Below are 24,040 nucleotides of genomic sequence, written 5' to 3'. Positions count from 1 at the left end.
TCTGTCTCTGTCGTTCTATCCATTACTTCCCCAATAAGTGTCCTGCCCTCAAAAACCTAGTACAGCAGTATTCAGCCACATGGTCTCTTCATTCATCAAGCAAACTAGTATTAGAAGCCACCAATACCAATAATAGCTTTGAAGAATCACTTTATAGTAGTACAGTGGTCAGAAAATGGAACACCCTCCACATGGAATATAAAACACATCCTCTAAATCCTCGTTTAAAAACCTCATCAGGGAACATCTGAAACAAACTTGGCTGTGCTATGACTGCTCCCCAGGCTAGAGCAATCTGACGAGGAACAGGCTGTGCTATGAATTCTCCCTAAGCTAGAGCAATCAGACAAGCCACATATCCTATGACCATCTTACTCTACTAAATTCTCACTCACACGGACATATACTGACCCCATCAAGTAAAATAACTTACTACTGTTAAACTAAGACATTAGTACTACCACTGTTTTAATAAAAATGGTTATTCATGAAACTGTGTAATGATTTACAATGCTAATAAAGTTTTACTTTCCTGTAATAGGTATATTCATACTACTGCAAAAAAAATCTAATTGTATTATGTATATACTGGATTGTATTTCAAACCTTAACTGGATACCATAGAATTAATTTAATTATTCTTATCATTTAATGAATTTTTTTCATTCCCTGTATTGTGTTGTCTTCTTATCACTGTAAACATATGTCTATTGTAAATCTGTATGTAGTATGTAAACATACGTTTATTGTAAGTCTGTATGTATTGTATTGCTGTTTAAATACCTAAATGTTATCTGTAATTATCTTTCTTGTGGAGCTTTTCTCCACAGGCCTCTGCTGAAAGAGGGCCCTTGGTTCAGTCAGACCCCCCCCCGGTTAACAAATGTAAAATAAAATAAATATAAATATACTATCTTTACATGACCCTAATATAGCAGCCTAACCAACTTTCTACTCCAGCTGTAAGACATATTCTTCCCACTTATCCACAGGCTTTAGAAACCCACCAAAACTGAATGGTTATAGACTGAACTCAAAGATCTTTTAACTCAAAGGGATGAAACATGACAAAAATGGAAACAGGCCCTTACAACTGACAACCACACCTCCTTTATAGTCTTGTGTAACCTAGCCACAAAATCCATAAGAAGGCACAAAAGAAATCTCCAAGCAAAGAAAACAGTTGCTCACTTACATTCCCCCAAAAAACTTTTTGAAAGAAGTTAACCTCCTTACAGGAAGAAAACCTCCTCATGATATCCAATCTACAGACACCATTGAATGTGGTGCAGCAAAACTTTCTCCAGAAGAGTTTCTTAAAGAATTTAGTAATGTCCCATAAATAAACTCCACACCTATCATACATCATGCATTGCCACTGCCACCATTCATCCCCCTCTTCCACTTCAAATATATATGACCAAAAGAAGTCACCATTCTACTTGAAAATATTTCCACTGACACCCCTCCTGGATCTGACAACATAAACTCCTGGTTCATATATCACTGGCGATATCATCTATGTCTTTATCTCACCCACATATATAATGTATGTCTCATACAAACCATCATGCCACAGATTTGGAAGACTATTCTAATTAAGGCATTATATGAAACAAACTGACCTAAAAGATAGCTCTCATTTCAATCCAAAGTCCATCCTCCCATTTCTGGGCAAACTTCTTGAAAAGTTAGTCAGCACCCAACTCTTCCTTCTTATCCAGCAATACCATCTGCTCTCCTTCAAACAGCATAGATTCTGGCTTGGGCAAAGTACTGTGACAGCACTGTGGTCCTTAATTGATGACATCCTGCTAAACTCTGACAGTGGCTGCCTTACAGGTGCCCTATTTATAGACCTGATAAAGGCATTTGACCTCATTGACCACTATCTTCTCTAAAATAATCTAATTCAAATTAGTATCAGGCCAGATGCCACTCTCTTGTTAAAACAAATTCTCACTGACAGACACTTTAGGGTTAAAAAATATGATCCTCCCAATCAGAATCTGCATGTGTTACCAAAGGTGTAGAACAAGGATCCATTCTTGCCCCCCCTTCACTATATTCATTAACAAACTTCCTTGTGACATCCCCCATGTCCAATTTACCCTCTGTGCTAATGATGGTCATTTACTGATCAGGACAATCTCACAACAACATTCAATGCCATTCTGTGAGCATCACTTTATCTTCCTTGAAAAAGCCAAACAGCTAGCCATAAAACAAAGATCTAACCTACTTTTAGGATATCAGTTTTACAAAATACTCCAGTTCCACACTTATTCCCCTTGCAGCTAGACTTCATGAAACAACCTACTCATACAATTTGATTCACTACTCACAAGCCACACCAACTCTCATTACCCCTAGAACCAAACACCACAGCACTGCACATGCTCTGTCACACCAACTCTGATTACACCTAGAACCAAACACCACAGCACTGAACATGCTTTCTCCTCTCAGGCACCTACTCTTTTGGCATGCTCTCTCCATCGACATTAAGGAAATCAACACTTATTCCAAATTCAGAATGCAACTCAAAAAGTACTTCTTTATCTAAGCCAAATGCTCCTACTTCAGTGTAGAAGATATCACCTGACTATCTCATTTCCATGTCTCTTCTTCTCTCTCAGGATTCACTGAAGATTTACCCAGTTTAGAGGATAATGTTTATATTGTACGTTGCACTGTACTTGTTCACTAGAATGCATATACATTGCTATCTCTATGCAATTAGTCTGAACTATTCTGTTATTACTTACATTTCTGTATTTCTTGTTTGTGATTTTATATTTGACCTGGGCTGAGCCTGAAATTGGTCATTTTTAATCAGTGTGTGACACCCCTTTACTGGGGCAGTAATCAAGGAGCCTGAATCCTCACCACTGACACTGGTGAGGGGCATTCACTTGGAGCAAAGATAGGTACACACAGTATTTCCAGATGCAGTAGTCTGCACCAAGCACAATTTCCCTTAAGAACACAGAAGGAGCACACTCAGTCTGGGGTCTGGGTTCCCCTTTCTCTCTCTCCAGGCCCTTGATAAGACTCCCCACTGGAAACAGCTAAAGAGTTGAGGCCTCAGCAGAAAGTCCCAGGCCAAGTCCTCTACCACCCGGTCTGTGAAACCAGTGCTCTGTTGACATGCTCTTTGAGATTTGATTTTCACACACACACACACACACACACACACACACACACACACACACACACACACACACACACACACACACACACACACACACACACACACACACACACACACACACCCCTGGGAAAGGCTGGCACAGATTTACTAGCTGTGTCCCTCTGCCCAGACTATAAGGTAGATACTGCCACCAGGACACTCCAAAGCCAGCTACTCTAAGGGTCTTACAAGGGTACCCAATTATACTGAGTAAAATTAATACTAATACAAATGGTAGTGTTTGACCAATGCAGCAAGACTTTCAGGAGCGGCCACAGTGTCACCAAATAAATATAAGTACTCTGTGAAGAATTCTATAAATTCTATGCATGTCTTTCTGTTTATCTTGCTGTTAGTTGCATTTACATGCAAGCACATCACAGTATATTAACTCTTAGCATGAACAGCTACTTTTAAATACTGGATTGTATTAAGTACAATAAATACATGGAGGCAAACTGCTTCAATAAACTTCTTTAGTTAGTACGACATTTTTGTTACATTTGACTTTTGGTTCTACAAACATGCAACACATATGCTGTCAGCTCTCTATAGCAAATTCCCAAAGTCTGTTTATGCATAGTTACATTTATACCAGAAGGTCTGGTATTTTTCTCAAAGTCTGATGTAATACATTTCTTTCTTTGCATAACAGTTTTCCTTTGTTCCCTTGTCCTTGGTTCTTTGTAGTTTGATGATCCATGGAAACTCAGTCTTGCATTATCTGAAACGTGGTATTCCAGCACTATCTGCAACTTGATGTTACATTTCTTTACTTCATGGATGTCCTTGCAGTTGCCATCTGCGTAGCTATTTTACAAACTTTGTTTCTCAATAACATATTTTTTTACATGGATGCCAAAATCTAACTAAGCTATATATGCTTGCCAGCACACTTACTGTTTTTCTAATTTTTCAGCATTTTACACTATTTCTAAATTAACCCTTTATATTTCATATTATTCTTGCAGCTTTTATTCAAGCTAATAATCATGCTAGCAGTAGTTTGAAAAGACAGTATATACTATATAGAACAGAGTATTCTTTCAGTTCCCTGTTTTTTTGATTTGTTTGAGGAACGGACTAAACTTTACTTAAAGAAAATAATGCATTTGTTTCATTAGCATTGCTATTTACAGCATTTACCACTTTGCTCATATTTACAATCATAACTTGTTGAGTTATTGCAACTCTTTGTAACCTGCAGCATATAAACTATTGTAAGCTGTTATTATTATTATGACGTTTAAAACTATTAACACAGGATGTATGAACCAATTTAGCAATTTGGTCCTAGATAATGACCATTCTTTAAATATGTCTCACCAATTATGGGCAGTGTCAGCTTCTGTCTTTTACTATTAACACTGGGTTATTTGAAACCACACATACAAACTGTGTTGCCACTTTAACAAACATTTTGAAATTTGAAGGCAATATTGTCCATTTACACAACATTTTGTTTAATTTACAAATTTAGATACATTAGTACTAAATTGTAATCTGTCTATTAAAGATACTTGTGATGACTTACTAAATAGTAAGATTTCATTGTGCTTGTAACTGTACAATATGTGAGATATTTTGTCCTACTAGTTTTCATACCAAGCTCTTTTAAAACTGCATTTGGTATCTTTACAACTTGGGGATGTAATATTGATGTGCAATATTGTTTTTTGGTATTGTTGTCCTATCATGGTACAAGTGGATGGTATTTTTACCACTTGATCTGTATGAAGTATTGGCTTATTACCCAGAATGGTAAGTATTCCAACCCATGGTCCTTTTTCATGTATCTTTGTGCTATTTGTACAAATAAGCAGAGTATTGGTAGAAATTATACCTGTTTTTTTCCCTGTCAAATTTATTTTTATTTTTGTGTTATTAACACACTGTGACATTTTTTGTATGATGTCTTCCCTTGTCAGAATTGTTACATATTCAGGGGGTAATGCACAGCATTTAATAGAGACTGAGCTGTTTACTGAAATGTTTATGTCAGTCTTTGATTTTTTTCCTACCTTTATGTATGCCTGACCTTGTTTAGCTAACCATGCAGTTACGTTTGTGTTAAATGTTATTCTCCCAAAAGTACATGCTGTATGCTTTTTACAACTGAAATTGTCTTGTGATCTATTTTGTGTAGCATTTTGCCAACTTAGTGTCATTTGTGAAATGTTGTAATTCCCTCTGTTTTGCTGTTCAGAATGATGCAAATGAAATGCAAATGTCTTTGTTGAATGCTGCCTTGTCTCACAGCTGCATTTTTATCTATAGTCCTTGAAACATGTTCCAGACATTGAGCATTCAACTTGTCTCAAGCTGTACCAGAATATATGTGTGCTACCAAACAGAAATACATGTATTTAACTAACTATATTATTTTTACATATATTATAGCAACATATGTGTATATGCATCTAACTAGCAAATAGATGTGTGCATGCATTTATACATATTTAAACATATATATCACTGTATACATTCCCTCTGTTTTATTTTAAATACAAAACTGTCTATAGTCAAGTTATATTGCTATTAACTAGAAACACATTGGGAAACAAAACCTTTAGATTTCCTTTTAATACAGCAAGTTAACACAGTTTAATATTGTCAACACAATGATAACAACTATTACTATTAGAATTGGATGAATCTGAAAATGACTTTATACAGTGATGTTTTATACTGCAGTTTATTGACAATGCTTGAGAATTTTATTGTAAAGGCATTGCAGTCTTGTTTTTTGAAAAAAAAAACATGTCACAAATGGCTTTGATTTGTTACTATACATAAAACACTTGAATGCAAAATTGTCTATTTACATAGATAAACCATTTACTATATATTGTGCAGAATATACTTGCTTGTACATATTGTTTTTGCATTTGTATATACATGGCTGTAATGTGCACAGTTTATTTTTTAAACCTAGCATTAAACTGAAGCCTGCTAATTACATACTTGAAACAGTAAAATGTATTTCACTTTGCTTGCAGTACTGTTTACACAGTTAGTATAAAACTGAAAGCATGCCCTACCCCTGTAGTATACATCATTTTATTTAGTATTGTTTATTTACTTTATGCTGTGAGAATTGAATGTATGCTTGCCCTTTGGCTGTTATGTAGACTGTGACACTTTGCTCTTACACATTTGTTTATTTGATTTGATTATTTTTATAAAGCTTTTGCTGTTGCCTATACTGTTAAAGTTGTAGTACTAGTAGCTATTTGTACCCTCCCTTTTTGTAAAGGGACCTGCATAATTTATTTTAACTGCATACCATAGCCCATGTACTGACTGTACTCGGCGTAGTATTTACTTGCAAAAATTGTGATGTGTTATTACAATTACCAAACAGGATTTTTGTAGACTTTTATTTAATGCTGTATGTGAATATTTAACAATAATAATTTAGAAAAATGTAAGCCATTTGGCCTGACAACCAGTCTTGTTTCCTTGACCTTATAAATTTCAGTACCAGTAACATTTTATATTATGCAACATTTCTTTTAACTACCCATTCCAGCCTGGAAAGATTTGAGCTTGGATTACTTTTGTCTTTCTTTTTTTGTGCGCATTGCAAACGCTTAACCCATAACTCCTTTAGCACTTACTTGTACCTTTAGTCATTCCTTAAAATATTCTTGCAACTTGATATAAACATTCGTAATTTGCCTAAGTATGCATAATGGTGCTTTTGAAGACTGTTTTTGCTGGAGTCTATGCTATTTTTTATGCTATTATACAATTACAAAATCTTGTAAGAAACAAAAGAGATATTGACTTAACTAACACATGCTTAAAACAGATATATTTACATGATTTACATTTGCTGTGGTCTGCCTTTTTCTGCACTTTAGATAAAAAAAAATGCATGCATTTCAGTCTTGTGATGTCATGTCTTTTCTGTGTTTAACTACTCTCATTTGATTTCTATGCCCTAGAACTGTTTTGTTATTTGAAATGGTTTTAAAATCACCATTTAAGTGCCTTGCTTTAACTGAATGAAAGTTTGTGCTGTGTATGCTTAACCATTTTCTAAAGGTAGAATAGAATGTCATAAATTATTTCTTATCAGCGCAGTTAACTGCTGTTTCTTTAACTGTTTACTAACCAGATTATATTTGTCAGTATTCTGTTTTGCTGACTTTAAAGCTCTTATGCACTTTTGAAAAAGTGTTTGCATATGTTGTCTGAACTTTTTGAACTCACTCTGACTGTGTCTTAGAAGTTTATTAAATTTTTTGTCAGTTCACCTTGAACTTTGTGTCTGTTCTTATCTGTTTTGTAATGTGCAATAGTTTTATGCCACTTTTGTCTAGCAAGGTGTACAGAATTGACTGATATTGTAACTCTGAAATTAATATTTTACATGTGGTGACAGGACATAAACATTTACTATCATACAAATGAATTTACTGTCATACAAATGATGTTGCTGTTTAACCAGACAAACATAATGCATTTACATAAAGCATTGACATCAACATTTTTCAATAAGGTAGTGCATGTACTATTGTTTTGTTTATACCAATGTTTAAAACCTAGCCATACCTGTGCTGGACTGTCATTACTATCTACCTGAAAGGTAGTTTTACATTTGACACTTTTTTGTTTAATAGCATCCATGCTGTAGAGTGAGAAACAAAGAAAATAATTACCAGTTTCTGTGTGGAAGGTGGCCAAATCTTCCGTCGAGAAAGTGTGGAAGTCCCTTGTTGATTCTTCCAAAAGTTGGTCAACACAGCTGGCAGATTCAGCTGTGCAAATGTACAGGACCTGTGAAACTTGCAGAGATGCACTGTTCTGCTACTGGATACTGTGCAGAAGAAGGAGGCAAATGTTTGCTTTGCAACTGGATGTACTAACTGAATAAAGTGAAAAAGTAGCTGTAGTTGTCACAAGGAGAAATCATGCAGTCCGTCAACTGTGGCTTGCCATTGAAGAATTCTGTAAATTCTATGCACGTCTTTCTGTTTATCTTGCTGTTAGTTGCATTTACATGCAAGCACATCACAGTATATTAACTCTTAGTATGAACAGCTACTTTTAAATACTGGATTGTACTAAGTACAATAAATACACGGAGGCAAACTGCTTCAGTAAACTGCTTTAGTTAGTATGACATTTCTGTTACATTTGACTTTTGGTTCTACAAAAACGCAACACATATGCTGGCAGCTCTCTATAGCAAATTCCCAAAGTATGTTTATGTATAGTTACATTTATACCAGAAGGTCTGGTATTTTTCTCAAAGTCTGATGTAATACATTTCTTTCTTTGTATAACAGTTTTCCTTTGTTCCCTTGTCCTTGGTTCTTTGTAGTTTGATAATCCATGGAAACTCAGTCTTGTATTATCTGAAATGTGGTGTTCCAGCACTATCTGAAACTTGATGTTACATTTTTTTACTTCATGGATGTCTTTGCAGCTGCCATCTGTGTAGCTATTTTACAAACTTTGTTTCTCAATAACATTTTTTACATGAATGCCAAAATCTAACTAAGCTATATATGCTGGCCAGCACACTTACTGTCTTTCTAATTTTTCAGTATTTTACACTATTTCTAAATTAACCCTTTATATTTCATATTATTCTTGCAGCTTTTATTCAAGCTAATAATCATGCTAGTAGTAGTTTGAAAAGACAGTATATACTATATAGAACATAGTATTCTTTCACTCTGAAAGGTTAAAACATTCTCTAAAAGACCAGCCACGTTGAACGATTTAAATATATTTAATAATAAATAACAAAAGAACATGAAAATACTAAATATCTATTTACAATAAACACCAGAGTTTCAAACACATGAAATATAAAAAATAACAGAGATGAACAGATTCATACATATACAAAAACAACCCAGTACTTAACAAATCCCACTACATTTTTCTGACTGATTTAAGGAACTACTATTCCCTTGTTACTTACTAAAGCAAGGCAAGATGAAGTGAGGGAGAGATCTTTCTATGTCACGTTCCAAAAACAGACTGCTCTGAGACTTCTGTTCTCATCTGCTATTAAAACATCATTTTAGTGCTAGATTACAGACTGACATCACATACATCTGGTCATCTGACTTCTGGTTCCCATTCTACCCCCTTTACTAAAAACTGAACCAGAAGCTTACACAAACGTGCACACATATAGAACTTTGCTAAGATGTGTTATAGCATCTGGAAGCCATAAAACCATTTCAACATTTCCACCCTTCCATGGTAACAATTAGTTCACTGCTAAGGACAATACAACAAGATTCCTAGTCCTTGTTTTTACAGATATTTTATCTCTGGCTGCAATCAGAACTGCAAGATACAATCTTTACAGCCTACCAGGTAATTTAATTTCAGACTATTTTTAAATTTAGCTGGACTGAGATTAATATCTTCTCTTCCAGTATCCTCTGTTGCAATATTAATTTCAACAGTTATAATATAGTCTGACAAACAGGTGTATTTCTTTTTTCTGTCTAGCAGGACCCACTGTTGGTACATTTATTTTTAACAAAAGCAGATTTACACATACATTTTCAATGCAAGCACCTGTACAAATCAGTTTGGTATACAAATGACATATAATTCTTTACAAAACTCCAGCTAACTATGCTGGCATATGTTACACATCCACTTCCCTACTTCTTCTGGCATAGCTGGCAATACCTCGCATCATCACACAGTGCACTACCCCTGCAAACAAATATAAATAAATAAATAAACAAATACATAAATAAAGTCCTAGTAGTAGCAATAGCAGCAGCAGTTGTAGTAGCACTATTAATAGTAATAATAGCAGAAGTAACAATAGTACTGCTACTAGTAATAGTAGCAATTGTAGTACTACTAGCAGCAGTAGTAGCAGCATCAGTTGTACTAACAGTAATGATAGCAATAGCAGTAGTAGCAGCAGTAGCATTTGCAGTAGTAGTATGAGTTGTAGTAGCAATAGTAATAGTAGCAATAATAGTGCTATTAGCAGTTGTAGTAACAGTAGTAGTAGTAGAAGTAGCAGTAGCACTTGTAACAGTAGTAGTAGTAGCAGCAATAGTACTGTTAGTAGTAGTAACAATAGTAGTGGTAGTAGCAGCAGCAATTGTAATAGTAGCAGTGGTATTAGTAGCAATAGTAGTAGTAATAGCAGTAGCAGTAGTTGCAGTAGCAGTTGCAGTAGTAGTAGTAGTAAATCTGCACACTGAGCATATGTATTTCTCTATTTAGATGACTGACTCCTAGTGATAGGTTTAGACTGGGCGTTTTGCTAGTAAGAGCTTAAACAGGTGACCTCTTCCAGAAACTGGAAATCATAGTAATTTATGAAAATTCTCCGCTTATGCACAGACCATGACATTTGGTCCTGATATATGGCATTATGCTCTCAGAATTTCAAATCCAAGGAGTAGACAATTTCTTGGCTTACTGTCTTAAAAGGATGCCTTGTCTCTCCAAGAATGATCCATTTCTGTCTAGATTTTCAGGCAATGAATTATTTTTGCTCCTTTCCTTCCTTACAACATCCCCTCTGAGCAAAGAGGTGGGTGGACGTGTAAGATTTTAAAAGAGCTCATCAAGGAGGAATCTACTGATTGCATTGTCCTAATTTTCATATTGCGGTTTTTGTGCCAAAAATACTAAAGAAACAGCTTCAAAGGAAGAACGTTCTGGAACTAACTTGAACGTATCTCTTTTTGAGAGAAAGAGGAAAAGCTGACTTAGTTGTCAGCTGCCACTTGAGCATGATTGGTTCCTATAAGATTGTTTCCATGACTTGTGTATTCTCAAAGGATGTAAACTGCTGAGAACATTTAAAGGGGCTTCTCAGCGGTCTGTGCGACATTGAGAAGAGTGACATACAGAGCAATGCATGCAGATGAACTGAACACAGGTAAGGCAGTATGCAGACCCACTGCATTGTCTTAAATGCTGATTGTTTTTCATAGCCATAGATAGTGTTGCTACTTTATGTAGTACAATAATGTGGTTTGCAATATTTTCAACTTATGGCAGTATTTAGGAGAACAGTGAAAATTAGCTGTACTTTACACAGGTGACGTAGATAAGTTCATTGTAACTGTGGAATTTACTCTGCCACGTGTGCTCATTATACAGGTACACCCATTGTCACTTTTTTGTATTCTCCTAGCAAGTAAATCCTAATATGAAAATTCATTTCTGCTAAACATACTTGGAACAATCTTGAATAATATAACCAATTTGTTAAAGTGTGAAACAAATTAATTAAACACTTTAAATTAGAGGATGCATAAAACAAATCACTGTGGGACTTATTAATCTTTCTCAAAAATTATTATATTAGAGAGAGAAGGGGTATAACAGTAAAATGTACTCAGGCACTGCCTTTATTTTATTTATTAAATTATTTTTGCCTTTGTTAGTGTCACTAGACATCGCCTATTTTTATTGTAAACCTAAAATAGTATTCATATTGGCTGGGGCACTTTGGCCAGAGCAACAAAGTCTGGCCCTTACTTTGAAGGTGGCACTGGGGAGGTGCTACTTGTACTGTCATGGAGAGTACTGAACAATATGGGGACCAGTTCCAATCTTCATGGTGACTGTGAACAACATGTTACAGCTTTAAACACTGGGAGTATACGAGATAAAGAAATTGCTCTGATTACTAGAGTGCTTGAGAAGGAAATATTGTAGCAACTGATGTCTGCTTTAGATTTTCAAGCTTGATTCTTTGTAAGCTGAGGTGATAGAAATAATTGAGAAGCAGCAGCATTTGTCAGAGGAGAATGCAGAAAAGCTGAACTATATGGATAGTATTTTCAGAAGGAAATAGGAGAAGAAGGTTTTCACCCAGCACTCTGCTTGATATCGGAGATTCGTCATGTCGGTCCAGAACTATATCTACTGAGAAGAGTGTTGTGGTGTATTCTTCTTTTGCTGCTGCAAGACCAAGGAGTACTGAGATTTCTGTGCTACTTAAACAATGAAATGATGCTTGTTTTCATTATGTGGGAGTTGAGACGTCCCCATCAGACAAATGCTTTATTTGGGACAAATCAGTAGTTTCATAGGGCTTCCAGGTTCATCGGGTTAGAGTACCTATTCATGTTCTAACAGAATCCTTCTATAATATTTCTTTTGAATTTACATCTTGACTATAAACTGTGATTGCATAAAATTATATATCATTACATCTGTTTCTCTGAGAGATTGTTTTTGTTTTCATGAACTGCTGTCTGAAAAGTACTATAAGTCCTTTTTAAAAAAAAAATGAATTGGACTTATGACTTGCTTTTCAGTTAACATGTGACAAAGTGTATTTTGCACTCACATTTTTTGATAAAATGCCCCTCTCCCATGGTGCAGAGGGATGAATCCCTGATTGTGATCCAGAAGACTGATGTTCATTATTGGTTTGGTTTCTGGATGGAGCAGGGTGAGGAGAATAAGAGCAAGCAGCCCTTGCTGGCTCGCTCATCCTTGGATAGGGAGGGAAGTGGTACTGCTAGCTACTTGAATGATGCCTAGAGAGACCACTAGGTGTCGCACCTACTCATTTTCAGCCTGCAGTACACATGCTTCACATGGGCTAGGAATTGGCATGCATAAAGAGGCAAGCAGCCTTCCCATCGCTGCCACTAGTGGAGTTCTAGTGAGCTGCTGTGGGGATTAGGAGTCTCAATGAGAGGGGAGTTTGCCAGGTCCAGCCATCTGGCCTAATTCCTGACACCCAGCTGTCATCTCTCTAGGGGAGCAATTGGGCTGATTAAGCCATCTTTACGGGTAACAAATAGGCTGTAGGACTCATACCCAGGCTGCAGAGTGCCAAATTCTCACCTGTGACAGAGAAATGAACTGGTCAACTGACTGAAGGAAAAGAAGCTGTGGAGCAAGACCTGGTAGTTAGGAAAACAATGTTGATAAATACAGTTACGGAGTTGGGGTTAGGCTGTGTCTATGGATTTGTGGAAAATAGCTTATGTCACTTAAACAAAGCAAAAAAAAAAAATACTGTTTAAGGTTAGAAAGGGAGTGTTTGCTATAGATGCTAGCCTTCTAGGTATTGCATCTGTCAAATGGCACACATTTTGCTAGGGATTGGATTGCCCAGATCGCTTTTGTATATGGTGTAAACTAAAACAGCACTTTGCATGTGAACCTAAATGTAATAGTTGTGTGAGACGCTGGCCATTTTTTGCCTGACTATACTGTTCAAACAGCTTATGAAAAAGTTCTTAGCACAGTCTACTTTGAAGGATATAGAACAGGCAGGGGCGACTGTTGCTGAGCTGAAGATACAACAGCTTGCAGGACCTGTTATAGAATATTCTGGAGATGATCGAAGTGTGGAGGGGTGGTATTGACCATCTTAATTAGCATTGCCACCCCTCCGTTTTTTTTCTGGAGTGCCCGGAAATCAATAGGGCACTCCGGTTCTCCGGTTCTCGCTCTGGGAGTCCAGAAATAAGTTGTACGACGTCAGCGCGTCTGTACGACAAAAAAAAAAAATGACATTGCCGTCTTGGACTCTCGGTTGATTGGCTGCTTGCTGCAGAAGAGGCTCATGCAGCAAGCAGCCAATCAACACTTAGATTTGCAAGTCAAATCCCTGCAAAGCCCGCGAAAATTAGGGGATAAAAAGCGGTGCTCCAGCTATACTTTTACCTTTTACTGTCTCTACAAGGTCGGTACTTAAGGTCTGAAATTTCTTGCTGGTTCGGCTGTTCGGGACGTCTTCAGTGGATTGCCTGGTGTGGTGTGCTGGTTTCATTTGCTGCTGCTGCTGCCTGGAGCCTGGAAGGATTGCCCTAGCCCTGCTGCTTGCCTTGCTTGCTGGAGTCTTGCCCTGGAGAGGTGCTGTGGACTGGCCGACTGGGTGGTGTTGTGTTCCCCTGCCTGCCTGCTGCTTGCTGGCCCTTTGTTAGCTGCCTGTTCTCTTCTGGCTGAGAGCTTGTTTAAGGAGCCCTGCTGCTGCTTTTTCTGGAGGTAAGTGGAATTTTTTTAATGGATGAATTCTTTGGAATTAAGGTAGATTTTCAAAGATTAGTGTGACAAGGGGAATGAAATATTGCCAGCACAGCTACTAGTGAATTTTTTAAATATTAAATTTATATTAATTCACTAGCTGTGCTGGCACTATCTCATTCATTGATGGTGACAAAATGTGTGTAACTGTATCTAGATGTTCAACATGTGGTGATTATTAACTAGAACAATTTCTAGTTTGTAATCACCACATCTACCTTATTCTTTATCTGTAGTTTCTAGTATACTGTCTGCAGATATATATAGGGAGGGTTTGTTTGGCTGTTTTTAACTGCAGTTAGTGTAACTATTTTTCATGTGGGTGCACTTTGATTTATTATTTTTCATGTGGGTGCACTTTGATTTATTATTTTTCATGTGGGTGCACTTTGATTTATTATTTTTCATATGGGTGCACTTTGATTTATTATTTTTCATGTGGGTGCACTTTGATAGTGATTGTATACTGACGGAGTTATATAGGGTTCTTGCTATGATTGTAGAGCTATGATTGTAGAACTATCATTTCTCTAGTCATCACTGCTATGTTTACCTTGATCTGCATTTTCTAGGGTATACCAAAGCTGTTTTTACTGCAATGTTTTAAATATTTCATCTGGTTTTGGACTTGGTTACAGTGAATATATAATGACTACATGATTTGTATAGGATGCTTGGACTGTAGATCTGTCTTTTCTAGTCTGTCATCACCGTGATGTTTACCTTGACCTGTGTTTTTCTTCCTAGGGTGTCTATGTCTAGGGTGTACAGTCTTCGTATTGTAGTGAGGCTTAAATGTAGCTTTTTATCTAGCTTGTCATCAGCACTGTTTACCTTTATCTGTGTTTTCTAGGGTATACCGTCTATACCAAGGCTTAGTTCATTTGATGTTACAGTGAATATATGACTACATGATTTGTATAGGATGCTTGGACTGTAGAACTGTCTTTTCTAGTCTATCATCACTGTGATGTTTACCTTGACCTGTTTTTCTTTCTAGGTGTCTTGGGTATATAGCAAGGCTTAATGTAGTTGCTTTTCTTTGGGACTGTCAATGTGAAATATTTCATGTGGTTTTGAGCTTGTTACAGTGAATATACACTGGATATTTTCTAATGTTTTGTTGTGTAGATATTTAAGTTTTGAGACTACTTAAATATTTATTTAGTGACACTGGGCCACTCTACCTTGGCATTGGTCAAACTAGCAATGTTTATTAATATTGCACAGTAAGACTGAACACACTTTATTAGGGCCTTAAAGTTGCTTATAAGGAGTAGCTGGCAATGATTACGTTGTAGTCTGGGGAAAAGGGGGGCATAGTTAGTAAACTTGTGCCAGCCTTTCCCTTGTGTATATAAATCAGACCAAGTGTGTCTCAACTGCTTGAGCAGGGGCCCAAAGCACTGTTTGATAAATAGGGTGCTGGAGGTCTTCACTTGGCCACTATGCTCAACTCTAACTGTGCCAGTGGGAGGTGGTGGTGGGGATCTGGAGTGGAAAAGGGGAGAAACCAGCCCCAAGTTGACTGGTCTCTGTGCTTTTAAGAGAAATTGCACTTAATATGGGGTGTTGCATCTGGACTACTATGGGGCTACGGAATTCGTCTTTATCATGTCTGCCCATACGGTCTCTTATCGTTATGCAAGTTATTACTGTTGCAGCCAGAGGGTATTATGATTGCTGAGTTACATATTTCATGTTTATCATTGTGTCGGCCCACACTATGTCCTGTTTGTCTTTATGCAAGTTATTACAGTTGTAGCCAGAGGGTATGATTGCTAAGCTGCCATGTATTTCATCTTTATCTTGTCAGTCCACAGTATGCCTGAACTTTCTTGCTGTGTTCAGACTCAGCTGGATAACTTTTGCACTGGGTTCTACATAAAAGTAGAGGGTCTTAATTTGGTGCATTGCTGTAGTGTCTGACCCATGTGTTTTATACACAGTTGAATGCCTTCTGTGCATATTCTGCTGTCACACCAGGTTCATGTGTAACAGCTGCAGAAAGTCCCTCAGACAGGAGTTGCTTCTGCCTTTCATTGCTTTACCTTCACTGTAATTTTTCATGAGGAGTCTCATTTTTTTTCCCAATACCAACTTGGTATTACTTGGGTGTGAAAGTCTGGAGATTCACATGTGAATGTGAACTCTGGCTAGTGGCTACTGACTGACACAGGCCCCACCAGGCACTGGTGTTGGTCACAAGTGTTTTGATTTTCTATTAATAGCTGTTTTGGTTTATTGTAGTGTTGAGCAAGGATCCTGCACGAATCATGTTCAGGAAAAGGTTAATGGATCATCAAGAAGAGGCTGAAAGCGTGTCTCCTAAGAGGTTTTTCTGCAGTTATAATAAGGTGTGGGAGCAAAGCTACTCATGGGTGCGACCAGTTCCAAATGCAGATGCCATGGCAAAGTGCACATCCTGTGGAACAATTTTCACTGTAAAATGGGATGGGGAAAAGGCATTGAAAAGCCATCAGATGTCAGACAAACATCAGCAAAGCCTTCAGCTCCAGAGGCAGAACCTCGTAATGACCAAGTTTATTCAGCCACGTAGTGTAACCAGTGAAGCTTCCAAAGTCACTGCAGCTGAAGTGACAGCAGTCTATCATGGAGTGAAACATGGTCACTCATATGTATCCATAGATTGTGGAGGTAAGCTGGCACCGACCGTCTTCTCTGATTCTACTTTGGCTTCGAAATTCACCTGTGGGAAGACAAAATCTGGGAGTATTGTCATGAATGTACTTGCACCTCATTCAGAGGAGCTCCTTCTGCAGGAACTTGGCAATTCCTATTTCTCAGTGGGATCAGATGCATCCAATAAAGGGAACAGAAAAATGTTCCCTCTAGTTATTCAGTACTTTACTCACACCCATGGCACACAACAGAAACTCCTTGATTTCTACGAGGATCATAACGAAAGTTCTGAATGTATCTTTAGTAGAATAAAGGACATCCTTGTGCATAAAGGACTCAAAGTACAAAACATTGCTAGCTATGCTGCAGACAATGCCTCAGTCAATTATGGAAAGCACAGGTCTGTTTTTAAAAGTTTGAAATCTGAGGTGCCTCACATCATTGCAGCAAACTGTTTATGCCATGTAATACATAACTGTGCCAAGCATGCAAGCAAGTCCCTTGCAAAGTTTGATGTGGAGACTCTGGTTTTGAAAGTACATAGTGAGTTTTCAGCATCTGCTAAAAAATGGCACTGTTGAAAGGCTTCTATTCTTTCCTAGATCAGGACTTTAAGGAAATAATGCAGCATGTTGTAACAAGGTGGCTGTCTTTGTTCCCAGCTGTGGCAAGGCTGGTAGAATGTTGGCCTGCTATTAAAAGTTATTTTATTAGTCAAGGGCCTGAGGACTGTCATCCCCTTATCTGGAAATTTGTGGAGGCCGATGAGGATGGCATCAGTGGGGATGTCTCGGAGGCAGAGTGCTACATACATTTCATGCACTACATCCTGCAGGTATTCCACAAGTCTATAGCAAAACTTGAAAGTAACACTCTCTCTGCTCCAGAGTTGTACACCGTGATGAAAAGTCTAAAAGATGAGTTGCAGAGAAGGCTAGATGACCAGTTCTTTGGTGCTAAAGTTTCATCTGCCTTACAGCACTTTACTCCAGCTGTCGCACAGCAGGTCTGTAGGACCTTCTGTGATTTTACAGTAAAGCACTTTGTTACCTACAGAAGTGGTTTGACTATGATAATAGTCCCTTTAAAGCTATGCAGGTCCTCAGCCTCCAACATCCTGTAACTTGGCCAGAACTGCGTACAGTTGCAGACCTCTTCAAATTGGATGTGGACATTGAAGCACTTTACTCAGACTACTGTGCTTTAACTGCTGCATTGCCAGCCCTGTTACAGATGACAGAGGCATCTGTAAGTGATCGCTGGGTGACTTTTTTTAGTAAAGCTCCAGACTGCAAGCCACTTTACAGACTGGTGCAGTTTGCTCTTTCAATCCCCCCCAGCAATAGCTTTGTGGAAAGGGTTTTTTCACTTATGGGGAATGCGTGGACTGATGTAAGAAATAGAATGCTTGTGTCACTTGTGAAGGCAGAGTTGCAGGTCAAGCTAAACCTTAACATGAGTTGTTCGCAATTTTATTCATTTGTGAGAAATAACCAGCCATTACTTGAGGCTGCTAGATCAAATGCCAAATATAGCTTCAAGTATAAGCAATGATTTCTAGCAAAACTGTGAAGATACTTTAAACAGTTGCTTTTCTTTTACTATTGTGTGTGGTGAACCCTTAATGTACTGCTTTGAATGAACTGGTGTTTTTAATATCTAAGTAATTGTATTTCCATTTTAGTACTACCTGTGATATTAGACTTCGGCTTAGTTTTCCCATGCTTGTGTGTGATGTACTGTTGTATGTAGTGAACCTTTGAATGAAGTATTGCTAAATAAAGTTTTTTTTAATTTACTTTTGACTCGGTGCGCATTTTTCTTCATATTGGTAACTGTATGTGATATTAAAGACTTGTGCTGAAGGGTGCTAGAGTAAAGGGGTGTGGTTATTAAAGGGAATGGGTGTGGCTTGATTGGGCATGGGGCGGGGCTTGTTTGTCAGGAAATGGCACAGTAGAAAGGTGGCAACCCTACATCTTAATGATTCTTTTGATGTGCTTCAACATTCTGAGTACATTTTTACAGGAAATGAAACCAGAAAGGGAGTGAATTCTGGAAGGAACGAACAGAGTGAAGGAAAATATGTTCCTTGGGATGCTGCTTAAGAAGTGTAAAAGAGAAAAAGGCAGGTAGGCAATCAAGTAAGGTGAAGTGAAACTTTTACCTCTCATTGTAAATTGTTTAAAGGTGAAACATGGGTTAGCTATGTTTGATTGTGTAAGAGACCAGGGATGTGATGTTGCTTGTTTACTGGATATTTGTTTTAATCCCGGAGTTGAGTAGAATAGATTGGAGACTGTTGAAGATTTTTTTATCTCTTTCAGATACGAGGAATGTTTGGGGTTCTTTTTAGATAAGGAACATCATGATGTTAGTGGAGGATTGCAATGCTCATGATGAAAGCCATCCTTTGTACATCGATTGAGGAGTAGATAGTTACGGTTTTGAATGCTTTGTTTTATGCTGCAGTAGATGGTAAACAGTGGCATAAGGTGTTTAATGAATTAGGGAGTTATTTATTACATGGCAAACATTGTTTACGTGTGGGGAATTATAATTGCAAATTACGAGATAAGTAGGGTGGCAAAAAGAAGGATGTTTCTTTGATTTTGCATCTGATGGTATATAGATACTTGCAATGTTTGGGTAACTATTTGAAGTACTGGGACTTAGAATGTTGAGTTCCATAATGTAGATGCAGAGTCTGAAAATACAGATTTAATACACTAAGCCCAAGATCGCTATTTCTAGGATATTTCCATTTCTGTGATGTATGGAGATCTCACAGTTGGCACAGATAAGTTAGGGTGGTGTCAGAGGGGCTTGCCCCCCCACACACATCAGGGAGTGCAGGGGGGCTTGCCTATTTGTAATAAACAAGTTTAAAGGAGAAGAGCCCTATTTGATATTCACTCTTCTCCCATATTTTTGCTTTGTTTTTTCTTTTTTGGCCTTTTGGGACTTGATATCAGGAGTCCCAACAATTCAATAGGGAGCGATTGTTTGCAATGTAACACATTTTGAGAAACTCATTTATTTTACTAATAGTTATTTTCCCCAAGAATACTCAAACTGAACATATCCTACCTGTCAGGATCATGACTGATTTTTCTCCAGACTATTGTTTGATGTTTAGCTTGCCTCTAGATGATTGTCACTGTTGAGGTGACACCCTGACCCCATGTGCAAAAATGGGAAAAAGGGGTTGTGGATGAATGGATGGATGGATGGATGGATGGATGGATGGATGGATGGATGGATAGATGGATGGATGGATGTATTGAGGTTTAGCTCTGTGCAGGATTTGGGATCCTTGTTGTCCCTGACCTCTTTGCATGTCAGTTGTTATGAAATCAATGACATCTCTAATTTTTAACATAACATAGAATAGGAGACCTACTTGTGTGCAAGATGGTTCAGTTTATAGTTTGATATGTTATTGAGCATCAGTATTTCCTGTACGAGGAATAGGAAATAGTTAGATGGTTGAGAAATATATAATAGGATGTAGTCTACAATCACAGAAATTAACACTTTCTAATTATGGAGTATGATTCCCTCAATGTCTTTGTTCTGCTGAACGCCTTTAATGGGATCAGGCATTGTCAGGCAGTTAGTGCAGATGATTAAGACTCTCATCTGTTAATGAGTTGCTTCGTGTAGACAAGGGTTTAGGGTTTGATTCCTTTCACCTTCATTTGCATACTGAATGACTCTGCCAAGTCATCCTTGAAAACGGTTATTTCCTCTTGTGGCCTTACCTGTTTAACAAGGAAATAAAATAGAAAAAAGTACTTCCAGATATACACTGAACAAGTATATAGACAACGTGTTGTTGATACATTTATTTTTTTTTTCAGGGACTTTTGATTAATAACAAAGTGAAAAGACCAGAGAACAGCACCTTAATGATGTTCTGAAAGCCCTTGTGAAAGTTACATTTATTAAGAAACTGGAGAACAAAAAGACATGCACACTTAGTTGAAAACCTATTATTTTTGTCTGGGCAAAGACAGAAGACTGTTTCTAGAATTAGAGTGTCGCCAGAAGTTTGCCTGATAGACATTCAAGTGGACTGCAAAGATAAAATTATTATATATGTTATTTTAGACCTTTCTATAAAATGGTGGAAACAATTTTGGGTCAAAGCTGAGTGAGGTTCAATGATAGCTCAGTAACAAATAAGGACAGATTTTTTACAGTAGTTTTCAACATTCTGGCTCAGTTTATCAACATATCATCTATGGGGCACTGCATGAGGAACAGCGACTCTCTTTGTTCAATACTATCTTGAAAGGTTATTTGTTATGCTGACTGTTGAGTTGTGGTTAGGTTTGGATTTGTGCAATTATACTGTAATAGCTCAACAGTTTTGGCCTTAATAAAAGGACTGAAAATGTGACCTGAGATTGTCAAGAATTATCAATATTGTAAAGCTGCATATTATCTACATACATACAGATATTTCAGGCATGGGAAATAATGACCTTCTAGCCTGCCAATATACAAAACAGTCATTCTAATAATGTGTCCATGTTTTTTTTTTAAATATCTAAAATAGTGGTTGCTTTAATATAATTTGGTAGTTTATTCTATGAATCAGCTAGTCTCTCAGAGAATCAAATAGTACACTTCTCATTCCTATAGAATCTTCTACATGCATTGTCTGATGGCTCTCTACTACTTTTTTGGTGAGCCCAAACTTTTCCAGATGTAGTTATCTCTGAATGCATTGTATACCTAAATAAGATTTCTTCTTAATCATCTGTATGAGATATTGTACAGAATCAGAATTTTAGTCATTCATAATAACTTAAATTTTCACATCCACGAATGCCCTTGGTATATTTCCATTGTACTCTTTCCAATTTACTCAGGCTTGTTTTCTTATAATGTTTCTATATTGTTGTTCCATATTCTAGTTTGGGTCTAATGCCACTTACAAGTGATGAGTTCATCATTTCTGATTTTCTAGATTTTCTAAATCTTTTTATACAACCTAATGTTCTGTAACTATCATTAACCAACTTGTTGATATGGTTAGAAAAACTCAGAAGTTGGATCTACCTATATACCCATGATGTTAAATGAATCTACAGTTTTAATCAGTATGTGCTATATTAAACATTCACCTTTCAATCTATGTTTTTGATGTACTTATCAGAATATTATTTTCATGAGCCCAAATGGTTAATTTAGCCAAGTTCTTTTTCATACGTGCCCTATCTGTAACACATAATCAGTTTACTCATTTTTAAATCATTTGCATACCGACTATAGAACATCTCAGATGAAAAAGATAGCTCTGAAAGATGCAACCTAAATAAATATGAGCCTAGGATAGAACTCTGTACGGCACCTTGACTGTAACCTGGAATTTCACCTGTCCAGTTCTGTACGCTATGTGTCATATCCTATTTGTAAGTCATGCAGCTATCCATCTTGTCATGATTACATCAATGCCTAGTTGTTGTAATTTATTGATCAGTGTTTTGTGTATGACCCTATCAAAGCTGAAGTTAAGTCTATATAAATTATATCACAGCAAAAATGTTCATTTACAGATGTTAATATATTGTTATAGAACATCATGTTGGAGTTGGTTATGGATTTTTCAGTGTTGGCATGCTGATATATGGTTTGAAGTCCCAACCTTTCCAATTCTGACAATAATTTGTCCAATATAACCTTCTCCATTATGTTCCCATAACACGACAGTAAACCTATGGGTCTGTATGACTATGTTTGTCCTACTCCCCTATCCCTTAAAAACAAGTGTAACAAGTGTATTCTCTGGCCTTGAGGAATCTCTCCCTACTTAAATGACCAAGTGAATAACTGATATAATGGTATTTTGCACAGTTTTAATTTCTCCATGTTTTTGGGTTTCTAATACCATGATGGGAATGGACCCACAAGTCAAAGTATGATTAACTTTCATGAAATTAGTATTGTTGCAATTTTTGATGTTAGCTAGGAATGCTCTTCACAGCACCTGCAATGTGCCCAGTAATGACTCCATCTGCAATTCATTTGGAGTTACATGCATCAGTAGCTTATCTAAATAAGACTGTACATTTTTTTTATTATGCCCATTGCATCTACTACTATTGAAACTGTCTGGGTATCTTTTTTCCACATTCTCTTAATTTCTACCTGCAAATCCTGGTATTCTATGACTTTGTGAGTCTCTGTACATAATATACACTGTAATCACTGGTTGTAGCAATTTCAGTGATCAATGCTACTTCTTTTCTTGAACTATATGAAAATATTTTCCTGTTACAACTTGTTTACCCTATCTTTTAACATATTAAAGACAGTGTTTGCGCTTGTTTCCTGCTTCCTGTAGCTAGTCTAGTCCAGATATAGTTTTGCTGTATCCAGGACTGTTTGTAAGCTTCTGAGCCCCCCAAGCCTTTCTGTGTTGGAGGGAAGCCTTCTAGCTTGTCTTTGGGAGTGGTAAGCACTAGGTAGCCTATCTACCTCAAGAGGAGTGGTTTCTGGCCCACAAATTGTAGTCTATTGGCCGTTTGGGCATTTTTTTCCATCGCCTTCAACTTTCTGGTCTAAAAGCCCATGGTTGTGCTTTTCCCACCTTTCCTATAACTAGTCTAGTCCAGATACAGATTTGCTGTATCCAGGACTGTATGTAAGCTTCTGAGCACCCCAAGGCTTTCTGTGTTGGAGGGAAGCCTTTTAGCTTATCAGTGGGGGTGGTAAGAACTAGGTCACTTATCTACCACAAGAGGAGTGGTTTCTGGCCCAGAATTTGTAGTTTATCGGCCGTTTGGGAAGTTTTTCCATCTCTTTCAACTTTCTGGTTTAAAAGCCCATGTCTGTGCTTGTTTCCCATCTTTCCTGTGGCTAGTCTAGGCCAGACATAGATTTGCTGTATCCAGGACAGTTTGTAAGCTTCTGAGAGGTGCCAAAGTCTGATCTTCACTTTTTCCCTTAGATCTGCTAGTTCTGTCCTCTCCTGCACTTTTACTAGCTTATTAGTCTAGCACTTTACCATACCAGACTAAATGCTCTACAAGGAAACAGCTCCAGTACTTATTATTAATGCCCACCCCTCCAGGCATGTCTAAAAGTCAGTTCCCTGTGCTTTCTCCCATTAACCTGGTGAACTTGGGCATCCTGAGGCAATGTAGCAACTGCCTCATGTACACCGATGACCCTCTCCTCTTACCTCCC

The sequence above is a fragment of the Protopterus annectens genome, chromosome 8.part0, assembly GCF_019279795.1.
Source record: "Protopterus annectens isolate FY-2018-M chromosome 8.part0, PAN1.0, whole genome shotgun sequence".
In the NCBI taxonomy this organism is placed as follows: domain Eukaryota; kingdom Metazoa; phylum Chordata; order Ceratodontiformes; family Protopteridae; genus Protopterus; species Protopterus annectens.
Note: the sequence above shows the minus strand (reverse complement) of the source record.